An 11,200-nucleotide genomic window follows, 5' to 3' on the forward strand; every position below is an offset into this window, starting at 1 on the left:
AAATTCTTTTCTTTTTCTTTTTTTCTTTTTTTTTTCACGATCGCTATCGATCATTATCGCGTTTAAAGAACATCCTGCTCATTTGACCCCGATTTTTATTTACAACGAGACACGTCAGTCGAGAAATCATAAACGCGAAAAGCTGTCCAAGTGTATCGATCAATGAATAAAGCGTCGTATCGCGCCGTGTGTTTACGTAAAGTCACGTTGTGTCACACGTTTCATATTCGAAAAATCTTTCGATATTGAAATATCTCCAATACAAAAATTTCGTTTAAAAAACGCGAAAAATAAAGCCGGAAAAAGCTTTGTGTCGATGTATCATAGTCAATAAATGTACAGACGATAATTGATGTTAATAAAAAGTTAAAATGGTGACGTTAAAAAACACCGTTCGAACAACAGAAATAATTATTTTCGCGTACAAATAAATTATAAGCTATCGAAAAGATGTCATTTATTATTATTGAAATAATAATAATAATTTGATTGTTTTTTTTTCGTTCTCTTCTTCTTTCTTACATTCTTCCAGTTCTATTTATAAAGATTCACAAAGGTTCAACGTAAGATTCACTAATCTTTCTGTTCGAACAGATTCTTCTTCTTCATTTTAATATATAGCAAACAATTTTGATCGTGATATACATTTCTCTCGTTAGAAGACGAAATTAAAAAACAGGGCTTCCTCTTATTTTATCTTTTTCCTTCGTTTCTCGTCTCCGCTTTTAAAATAAATTATTAATATACAATAATTATGAATAACATTTCACGACAAAACTGTTTTAAACAACTTTATCAACGTGATTTCAATATATAGTGGATATAGTTTCGCGGTAGTTGGACGTCATGATAATTCTCGTTACGACCACGTGCCACGAAAACTAGGCTATCTCTTTAATAATTCCTTAAAACGGTGCTCATTACTTTGCGACGACCTCGTTTAACCATAAAGGATATTTCATACTTCCCTTGCTCGAGCTCTTGTTTCCATACATTTTTAGGAAACGTAACACGCGTATATCCAACTCTGGAAACCGCAGGTTAACTTTTTCACTTCATTTCCGTCTATTAACAATTTCTCTTGGATCGTTTTGCAGCTCTCGTTCGAGGCAAATTTTTCGACGAGGACACACATCGTGCAAAAGAAAAGAAAAAAAAAAAAATAATATTCAACGGTAAAAGTAAGAAATTCGACTGGAATGAAAAATCACACGAAATGTTAAAACTTCGACTCGCGCCATTTTATAACGATCTTTTCTCCGAGGGAAAGAGAGAGAAAGAGAGATAGAGAATTGCAGAACTCTTGAATTTACACTCTCGTCTATTTTCACGAATGGAGTTCGAAAGAAAAGAACGGAAGGGCAGAAATTCAAAATAAACACTTGTCGAACTCACTTTGGAAGCACTTCAAAAGAAATTGTCATTCGCGTGAAGCGCTTATCGCCTTTAAAACAAAAAATTTTTCTACGTTATAAGAACACTTTTATTTCTTTAAATAATCCTTCGACCTTTGACTTAATATCGTTCATTCTCCATGATAATTTTATTCACACATCGATTTACAATTTCACCGAATATTTATTAATTTTAAATTTACGTCTATTATAAGAATACAATATTCTTTCTCCACGATCGATATCAGATTACGTTTAATACATTATAATTTCGACGATTCCACAACGTAACTGTCACGTTTGTTCAATCATAACGTATAAATATCACAAAAAAAAGAAGCAAGAACAAGCACAAAATTCCTCTCCTTCCGTTTCTCAAAGTATATTCATAATCAGTAAAGCTTAAAACTATACGTTTAAATAAACTTTCTGGACCACGAGCAATCCTATTTCGTGCAATTTGTCAAAGAATCAGGCGTCTGGTCGAGGCAAGTTTTGTCGAGCAACGCGCGACAACAATTAAGAGCATTAGCAAGTGGGGAGAGGGGAGGGGGGAGGGCGGAATGGCGGAATGGCGGAATGGCGGAAAGTTTTGGCGGCCTGTGACGAGGAATTAGCGGATGGTCCTCCGTGAGGACTAACTACCGTTGGCTTAGGCCAAGATCGAGGATCGCAACTCGAGGCGCAACTCTTTAACGCTCCCATCCGAGGGAAGGAATACACGGGCGCCAAACCCACCGGGCCGTCCGTGACTCGACTTTATCCGAAACTTTCCTCTGCCGCTCGTAAAATTTTTACGCGGCCATTTTTCGAGGCTGGAATCGTGATCGTGTCCCTGAAATCTGGGAAGAGATTTCGCCCTCTTTGGATGCGGCGTGTACTACTATTATTGCTACTACGAGCTCGATTTTATGGCATCGCGTAATTTATAGATGCAGTGAATTTGATAAAGAATTTTATAAAAATGAAATTCTTCTTTATTCCAGTATCAATAAAAACGAAACCATGTGGATTTTTTCACGTCGATAATTCTCAACAAGTGCGTATCATTAGTTATCGTAGATACTCAATGGAAAAGTGATATAAATAATCAAAAATTAAACAATTTTAGAAAAACACTTTGTTGTAAAAATATCGCAAAGTAAGAAATTGAAAGTTCATTCAATTTTTTTCAGAACTGTCAATGAAAAGTAGAAAACTTTTTTACCGATAAAGGTAAATTTTCAAATCCCAAGTTTGTTGAAATGTTTAATTTTGGTATCGCGAAATTCGAATGGATATAATTGGCGAACAGATTTACGACGAGCTAAACCATTTTATCGACGCGCGGAGGGGAAGGGAATCGATAGGTTTCCGTGGAACGATAAATTACGATCGCGCGAATTCCCTTGCGCTTTGCAGGGAGCATTGTCTGGAGAGGAGACGAACGATCGGTACAAAGTTGTGGCGCCTCGTTAAACGTCCGATTTCGATGAGCCGATGATACCTACGAGGCTTAATAAGCTTAACGTTGTTATGCAAATGTTACGTTACACAAGTTCCAAAACAATTTAGTATATATCGCGCAACACGTGAATGGCTCGTGGTGTCTACGTACTTACGTTGCATCGTATAATAAGTTTAACATAGTTCCTGCATCCCGGCGTTCAGACAAATACCAAATTTCCTAACGTGGTGTACGTGCCCAGTTTAACCATCAATTTCTGCCTATCGGTTCTAGCGTTTTGTATCCCTACAATTTTTCATTTCGAAATTTCTAAGCGAGTGAAGTTATTGAAATATTGTGTCTTCTGCTGTGTCGAAAAAATTTTTTCTGAACGAAAATTATGTCGAATAAAGTGTGTTTTGTGCATCAAAAAATTTAATAAATCTTAAAATTTTGCATAATAAAAATTGTCAAGCCGGAAAATAGTTAAAAGTGCGTTGTTTTGTGCTGTTGAAAAATTTGATAAATGAGAAGTGTCTTTCGATTTATCTAAAATATAAAAATTATATTGGATCAGAAAATAATTGAATGTGTTTTTCGTGGGTTGAAAAATTTTATAAATGAAAATTACATCAATTTAAAAAAGTAATTGAAAGTGTTTTTGGTGGATTTAAAATTTTCTAAAATTGTGTTAATTTGGAAAATAATTTCGTAGATCGATAAACTATCGATAAAAAATTTGGAATTGCTAATTGTATTAAATGTAAATAAAAATTAAAAATGTTTCGCCAATAATACAGTGTTAATTAAAAATTTGGAATTTGTTAATATATTTTACGGAAATCAAAGGAAAGTTAATTTCATCCGTTTCATCGAATACTAACGAAACGAATGATGCGCGATTTTATTATGCAGAATCCAAGGTGAAATAAATTGGGATGAGTTGAATGATAAATCGAATAAATTTTCCATTTAACTCGTTGTTGCATTTTCACATACGTATCAAAGTTTGACAATAAGCCCGATTGTAGAAGAATTTATTTCGACAATGGAAAAATATGAGGAATGCTGCCGCTAAATCGATTCTTTGAAAATTATATTTTCGATCAATTTCTTGTTTAAAAAAATACAGTAAAATTGCGGCCAAAATGCGGATAAAAGGCAAGAAATTCAATTAAAGAAGAAAACAATCACGTCAAAATTGTTTTTACATAAAATAACTGGAATAAATTGGACATCAAACGTTCGTTGCATTTATTTCAAAATTTCGCGTGTTATTACAATTGATTTTAATAATCTTGTTATATTGATTATTAATTTTTAATATTTTTCCACTCGGCTTGTAAAACTTTCCATGAATATTTTTACATCGACATATTTGATATTATTATTACGTTACTTAAAAATCAAAAATATTTATTTATTAGAAATAAAAATACGATCCACAGTATAATGGATATCAATAGCGTTTCATTTATTTAATTAAATCGAAGAAATTTAAAAAAATTAAAGTTCATTTCCAACTTTTCAAATGAATAAAATTTAAGATATAATGGGATAAATCTATTATAAATCTATTATATATATATTATAATAATAAATCTATCTTACAATTTCATTTTTTAAGTGATTAGCAGTTTAACTTATTATTGCGTTACGTATTTGTTTTTGCGCCTACTTGATGTCCGTATAATTGAAGTCGGCACTAATTCGGATAATACGAGCTCAGAATAAAAGTTCATTTAATTCGACATTGACGAAAATTTCGTTTCGATTAAATGGAGTTCTACTGTACGATCGATATCCATCGTACAAGCACAGCACTTGTATCGCCGCGTGAAAGAGGCCTCACCAACGACGATCCGTTTCGATGGAGATTGATTTATCACGTGCACATCGTAAAGTATCCGTAGGACGAAACACGAAAGATCTATTCCGATTATTATAATTATTTACACAAGATAACACTGAATTTCATTCAATTCCCAAGATTTTATAAATATTTTAATATTTACAATACGACTTGATTATTTTTAAAAATAGTATTCGCTCATCGACGAACAGATGCGCAAATGCCTAGATGCTTACGTTCACTGCTGGAAAGAAGACTCGCGGGACGGCACAGGGGCAAGAGGAGTCTTTCGCTACGACCGTTTATCCCCACTTCACACGCTTTGTTGACAATCTTAACACAACACGCTACATAGTAGTAGAACTATAATTTGAATATTCAAAAGTAAAAATTATTTTCATTTATGAAGTTAGAAAATATTTTATAAATGCAATTATTATCTTGATTACTCGAATACAAAATTAGATTTATAAATTAAAACTATCGTTATAAATTAATCTTATGAGAAATAAAAGAAATTTTTATATCATTGATAGAATTCTTTGGATTCTATGTCTATGCTAATGCATCAAGATTTAAATACAGATCGTCATTTTGGATTAGTATATGTGACAAATGATATGATAGAAACAAAAATGTATGTGAAAATAGGCGTTTCCTTTCAAATTAACCAATCGGATTTTTCTTTCGCGAGACTTTTTTCCAGCAGTGAAAATGATTGGTCCTCTTCAAAGTTGGAAAAGTTAACCTGTTCAAAAAGTAACTAATTAAACTAGTTAAAAATTGTGAATAAAGTTACTTTAAGTAATTACTTATTAAAATGCTTGAATAACATTTATTCATGATTAATAATAACATTTATTACAATTGATTCATTACAGTTATTTGTGATTATTATTATTATGTTTTACGATAAATATTTTGTTTCTCCTCGTTATTATATTTAAACTGAATACTTGTCATGAAAGAGGTCTTGCCAATCATAATCTGTTATCTTCATCCACAATATTAATATTTCTTCGCTCCTACGAATTAACATATAACTCGATATATATTTTATACGTGATTTCATTAAAAATCGGCAAGTATCCACTCAAAGATAGAAATACAATTAATGATAAATCTAAATGGGTTTAAATTACGACTCAATAGAGCCGTTCAAACGACGATCACCCGAAGTTGCATCGAAAGCTTCGATTAATCGCCACGCGCCAAAGGACGAAAGGTCAAAGGACGAAGGACGCGGACGCAGAGTTGTAGTTGGCGACAGATGGCGTTCACCAAGAATGCTCGGGATTTCCACGAGCCGTGATATAATCGGGCAACCGGACGTGGCCAGGCCGCAAATACAAAGCAGCTGCGTTTACACGCTTAACTTGCGACCCAACGCGACTACAGGGACTGATGCAAAGCGACGCGACGATGCGGCACGCTCTAATGCGGCTTTCTCGCGTTCCTTGTCAAATTTCGACTGACGGTGAATTTTCATCAACCAGGAATCAAATAAGTCGCGGATAAACGGTACGAATGAAAAAATACTCGACGTGCCTTATGAAGGGAAGTGATATAGAATAGGAATAGATAGGAGCTGAACATGTTAATAAAATATCATATTAAGTTTTTAATATAATATTGGAAATGGAATCGTGAATTTCTTTTTTTTTTTTGAATTCAATTTTTGATTTCATGATTTATTTCTATTATTTATTTTTGTTTTATTTCCAAAATAGTATTAAATTATTTTATTCCAATTAAATTATTTCATATTATTATTCTTGTTTTTTCTTCGTTATAATCGTTAAATTACAGATTGATTTTTGTATTATTTTATTTTATCATGTGTATTGTATATAAATTATTTGTAAATATTTGTGCATTTTCTAGAATAATTAAAGTTAGTCGAAGAAATATCGAAAAGTTTAAATTAATAATGTTTGTAATGTTACATGCTACGGTAATACAAAGAAATGAAAAATAAATCAGAATTTTTCTTGTTAAGCTCTTTTTAAATAGTTAAAAAATTATTCACGATTAATGAGCATTTATACATCGATCAATTTATATTCATCCCGGTATATTAATATTTCGATTACAAAAGCATAAAATTTCGAGAAATTTTGTTCGAAGCGATACGGTTCAACGTAACATTTTCTCATTACACTATGCGATTCTAACACGCGATATAAAAATGAAAAGAAAAGGAATGAAAAGAGAGGGGATTGTGAAAGAAAACGTGGAGAGAGAGAGAAAGGAGAAGGGAGAAAGGAAGGGAGGGAGAGAGGGAATGGAAGGGATAAAAAGGCGGAAGTAGCTCGTTTTCTTTGTAAATGGATTAGCTTACTATTGTCCAGGTGCTCGAAGATAATCCTATGCATACCGTGTCGCGATCCACAGCACTCGCGGCCCCGAGAATAAATCCCTCGCCACTCTAAATGCTAATGAAGCTTGCGTGAGCGATACTTTTACATCGTTTTTCGGGTAAACCGATGAAACGGATAGCAACCGCAACCTATTAGATCCGCCTTTGTACAATTTCTTTTCGCTTGCTTGCCACGCGCCTTCGACTCGTAGGCTCTATATCGGATCGATATATCTATTCGCGTTCTAAAATTTCTTTTAAAACGAAAAGTATTCGACTCGAAGTGTCTAGAAGTTAAAACAAATGCGAAAATTGGTACGTTTCATTCATCCGTGGCGGTTGAAGATTATTTATCGTATTATAGGCGATTTAAATTTGCATTGGAAAGAGATAGAGATATTATTTGGGGAATAGAAATGATTCGATTAAAAAAAAGAATGTATACAGGAAGGAATATATTTAATAAAGGAGAAAGGAATAAATTGTGTTATATATATGTGAATCATGCCTTTGTTCTGCTACATTGAGATCGCTACGTCACGTTGCACGTAGTGGCGGTTCAAAAAGGGGAACGGATCAATGATGGGGAAAATTGAAGTTACGAATAAAGTTACTTTGATATGTTACTTCGATGATTTATCGTTCAAAATATGTAATAATAATCGGAAATAATTTTAATGGTCGTGATTGTGTAAAAAGCGTAATAAATTGTAATAAAATGTTAATAAGTAATTGGTATAATTGTATTCAAAATTTTTAAATTTTAGTTACTTTTTCAACGGTCTAATTTCCAACTCTGGAACTGATCCACTTTAATTCACATGTAAACATACGAAATACGAGTGACACTTTTACACATATAATATTACACATATAATATTACACATGTTTCTTAATTACACATATAAACTTGCATAGCATATAACCTTGTTCCATCGTATCTGGTTTCTGCTTTTTGCCTCGCACACTTTATTCTAAATATTTTTCTCCGATCCATAACGACAATTGTAACGGCGCAATTGGTTATTTTGAAAAGTTTTTTATTTCATTGTTACAGGTAACATAGTAATCTACCATATTCCGTTTGCTTAAACTTCTTTATCGGTTAAGTTTATACGTTATTAACGATATTTCATTCGACACGCTTATTTAGACTCTCTCAAGCTGCGTTCACAATTTCTTTTAATCCCCGAAATTAATTCCCCGCGCACATCCGTTAGAACGGTTACAACATTTCACAGTGCACGGAATCAGAATTCAGTTTTCGACCAAAAAGCAATATTACTATTCTCCCGCGAGTAACACTTCTCTCGCGATAATCCTCGAAAATTCCCCCTCTCCCCGCGATTGAATGTTCTCTTCTGGGCGAAGCAAAAAGCGGCTGGCGCGAAACACGGGTCTCGACTCAAGAAAACCTCGGCTAAAAAGCGAAACTTCGGAATCGGATCGTCGAGAAGCGAGGAACTCCCCACTCCTCTTCCCTCTCTCGCCGAATGCGACACCACGCGTGCAACGAAAGAATTCGCGTACATGTACTGAGTGAGATGTAAAATCTCGTGTTTTAGCACGGGAGAAAACGAAGAGAAAGAGAAGGGGAGGATCGATCGTGGAAAAAGATGCAAAAGATCGAAGATAGAATCGTCGCGCTTTTTCATGCTCCGCTTTCCGAAATATTGTGCGACCGCTTCGGGAAAGTTCGATTGATTTCGACATCCGTCGCGGCAGGATATCTCACGCTTCGAAACGAATCGAAGAATGTCGCCAAAACGGTGCACACTCTGAATGGCGAATTCTGTTTCCTCGCGGTATACGAAATTCTACGCGATTCCGTTTTCCAATATTTTTCTAATATTTTGAGCGTGGTGAAACGAATCGATGTACTATGGTATCTGAGTTTATATTCATTTTATTTACAAATTGATAATTATAATTGATGAACAATCGTATCTCGATAAATTACGATATTGCAATTTTATGAGGGGATATTTTCTCGATAATCGCGGAACAAGAAATTTATATTCTTTTATCTTTCAATCCAAATATTTCAAATTTTGTTTTGATTAAATTTAATATCTTACGATTAATAGGAGGATGCACACAATAGTTGATGGAATAATAGAAGGAATTGAATATAATTATTTTTTACCGGTTATATATATAGAATTAGAATTAGATTAAAAAATCCGCCAGCTGGCAAATTAATTTTAATATAATTTTATAAAATTTTGCGAATCGAAATATGGCGGTAAAAAAAAGTGGAAAATCTTAACTTTTCATATATTCGATTCTAGTATAAAAAAATCATCGACGAATCATTACATTGTACGAATTTCTAATACGAAGTAATTACTTAACTTTAAATTTAATTTACAAAAAAAAACTTATCGATAATTTATAACATTTTAAATTAAAATAGATATTTAGAGATGCTATCCATTATAAAATTTATAGAATATTTCTCAACTCCATTGAAATATGACCGATCAGTTTTCCAATTAGTTCTCTGTCTACTTTTTTTAAAAACAAAATTTAAAATTTCAACGTATAGTTTTTTAAAAATTACACCGAAACAATTATTTTTCATACATTTGAAAATTAATTTTAATTAATATAATACATATCATTTGAACGATTGATTCGAATTAATTTTCGAATCGATCGAAGATTCGAAAAATTTAGTTTCCATTCTGAAAAAAAAACGCGCGAGCATTTACAGAAGAGGATTGGTATTCGATCACGTGACGCTCGCGCTTGTCCGCGGCAACAAAACTTCTTCTTTGTGGGATGAAAAAGAAAATTTTGATCGATCGAAGGTAATCGAACGAGGGGGAGGGGGAAGGAAAAGGAGGAGGTTGGAAAATTGCTTCCGCTTAGGAAGCTCTGATATACCATCACGAAGCCCTCTAACTACTTCCTGGTGTTCGAGGTGCGTCGGGGTGGGTTAGATCTGGTAAAGCCACGGGGCCCCCTTTATGCCACGACTTGTAACGGCACGATGAAAAACGAGCGTCGTGCCGTGTAACGAGTAGGAATTATTTTCTAGGCGAGCGCTAGAGGCGAGATATAATGGATTATCCTTTGTTCCCTCCTTTGGCCAACTATTTGGCCGTAAACTGAAGCTGTTGGTATACCGTTTCAAAAACGTTTCAAGTGAAAATTAATATCAGACGTATAATTATTAAAAATTCCGGATAAATTCCGTTTACGGAAAATTTAAGTTTTTATGAAGATTTCTTTCAAATCGAATAACATTTAACGGCCATCTTGCTTCGAATAAATTTCGCCTAGAAATACCCGTTTCAAAATGGTTGGAAAAAGTTTATAGGGGCAAACGGTAGCCTGTGGCTGATCTCCTTTTCAACGATGCCGAGAAGTGGCGGAAAAGCGTGTATCGATATCGAAAAAGGAAGGAGGAGGAAAAAGAAAGAAAGAAAGAAAGAGCGGTTTTCTCGACGTTTATCCTCGGGTATCTTTAGACCAAAAGTAGAAATCGACAAAGGGAGTGGGGGATAAGTAGGATGGAAGGAAAAAGAGGGGGAGGGGAAAGGATGGGCCGCCGGCCCATTGTACAGGTTTGATGCAATTTGAAAGACTCATAACTGACGTACAAAAGAGCAGCAAACATCTGTGTGATACCGGTTGGCCATCGTCCAATAGCCCGAGTCTGGTTAAACGAAGCGAATTGTCCGTGGACTAAAGCTACGAGAAGATGGTTTCCTCTGCTCTCCTCCCCACTCCCCTCCCCCAAACTCTCTCGCCATCTTACCAAATACTCGGTTTCCTCTCGTTTCAACCTCAGCCTCGACCCACCGCCTTACACCACATTGGTACCGAAACCTTGGCTAAAAGCAAATTCCGTAACAACCTGGCAAACGTTGCGTTTATTCTTTTTTCCTTCTCGCTTCTCACTTGTTCTAGCTCCCCCTATTACTTTCAGTTTGATTCCCTTTCGAGAAAGTTACTCGCTTGTTGACGAACGACACTTTATTGTTACCACTTCACCTTTGTCTATTTACAGTGCGATAGTTTCGAGGAACGAGAACGAAATCGAGAAATTCTTCGCGAGAAAAAGTTTTTTAACCGGATGAATTTTCTGCTGGAAGGATAAAAGATTGTTTTTTTTTTTTTTTTTTCCTTTTTTTTTTTGGTCGATATTTGTAAGTTTTTTT

The sequence above is a fragment of the Apis dorsata genome, unplaced genomic scaffold, assembly GCF_000469605.1.
Source record: "Apis dorsata unplaced genomic scaffold, Apis dorsata 1.3 scaffold_147, whole genome shotgun sequence".
Taxonomy (NCBI): Eukaryota; Metazoa; Arthropoda; class Insecta; order Hymenoptera; family Apidae; genus Apis; species Apis dorsata.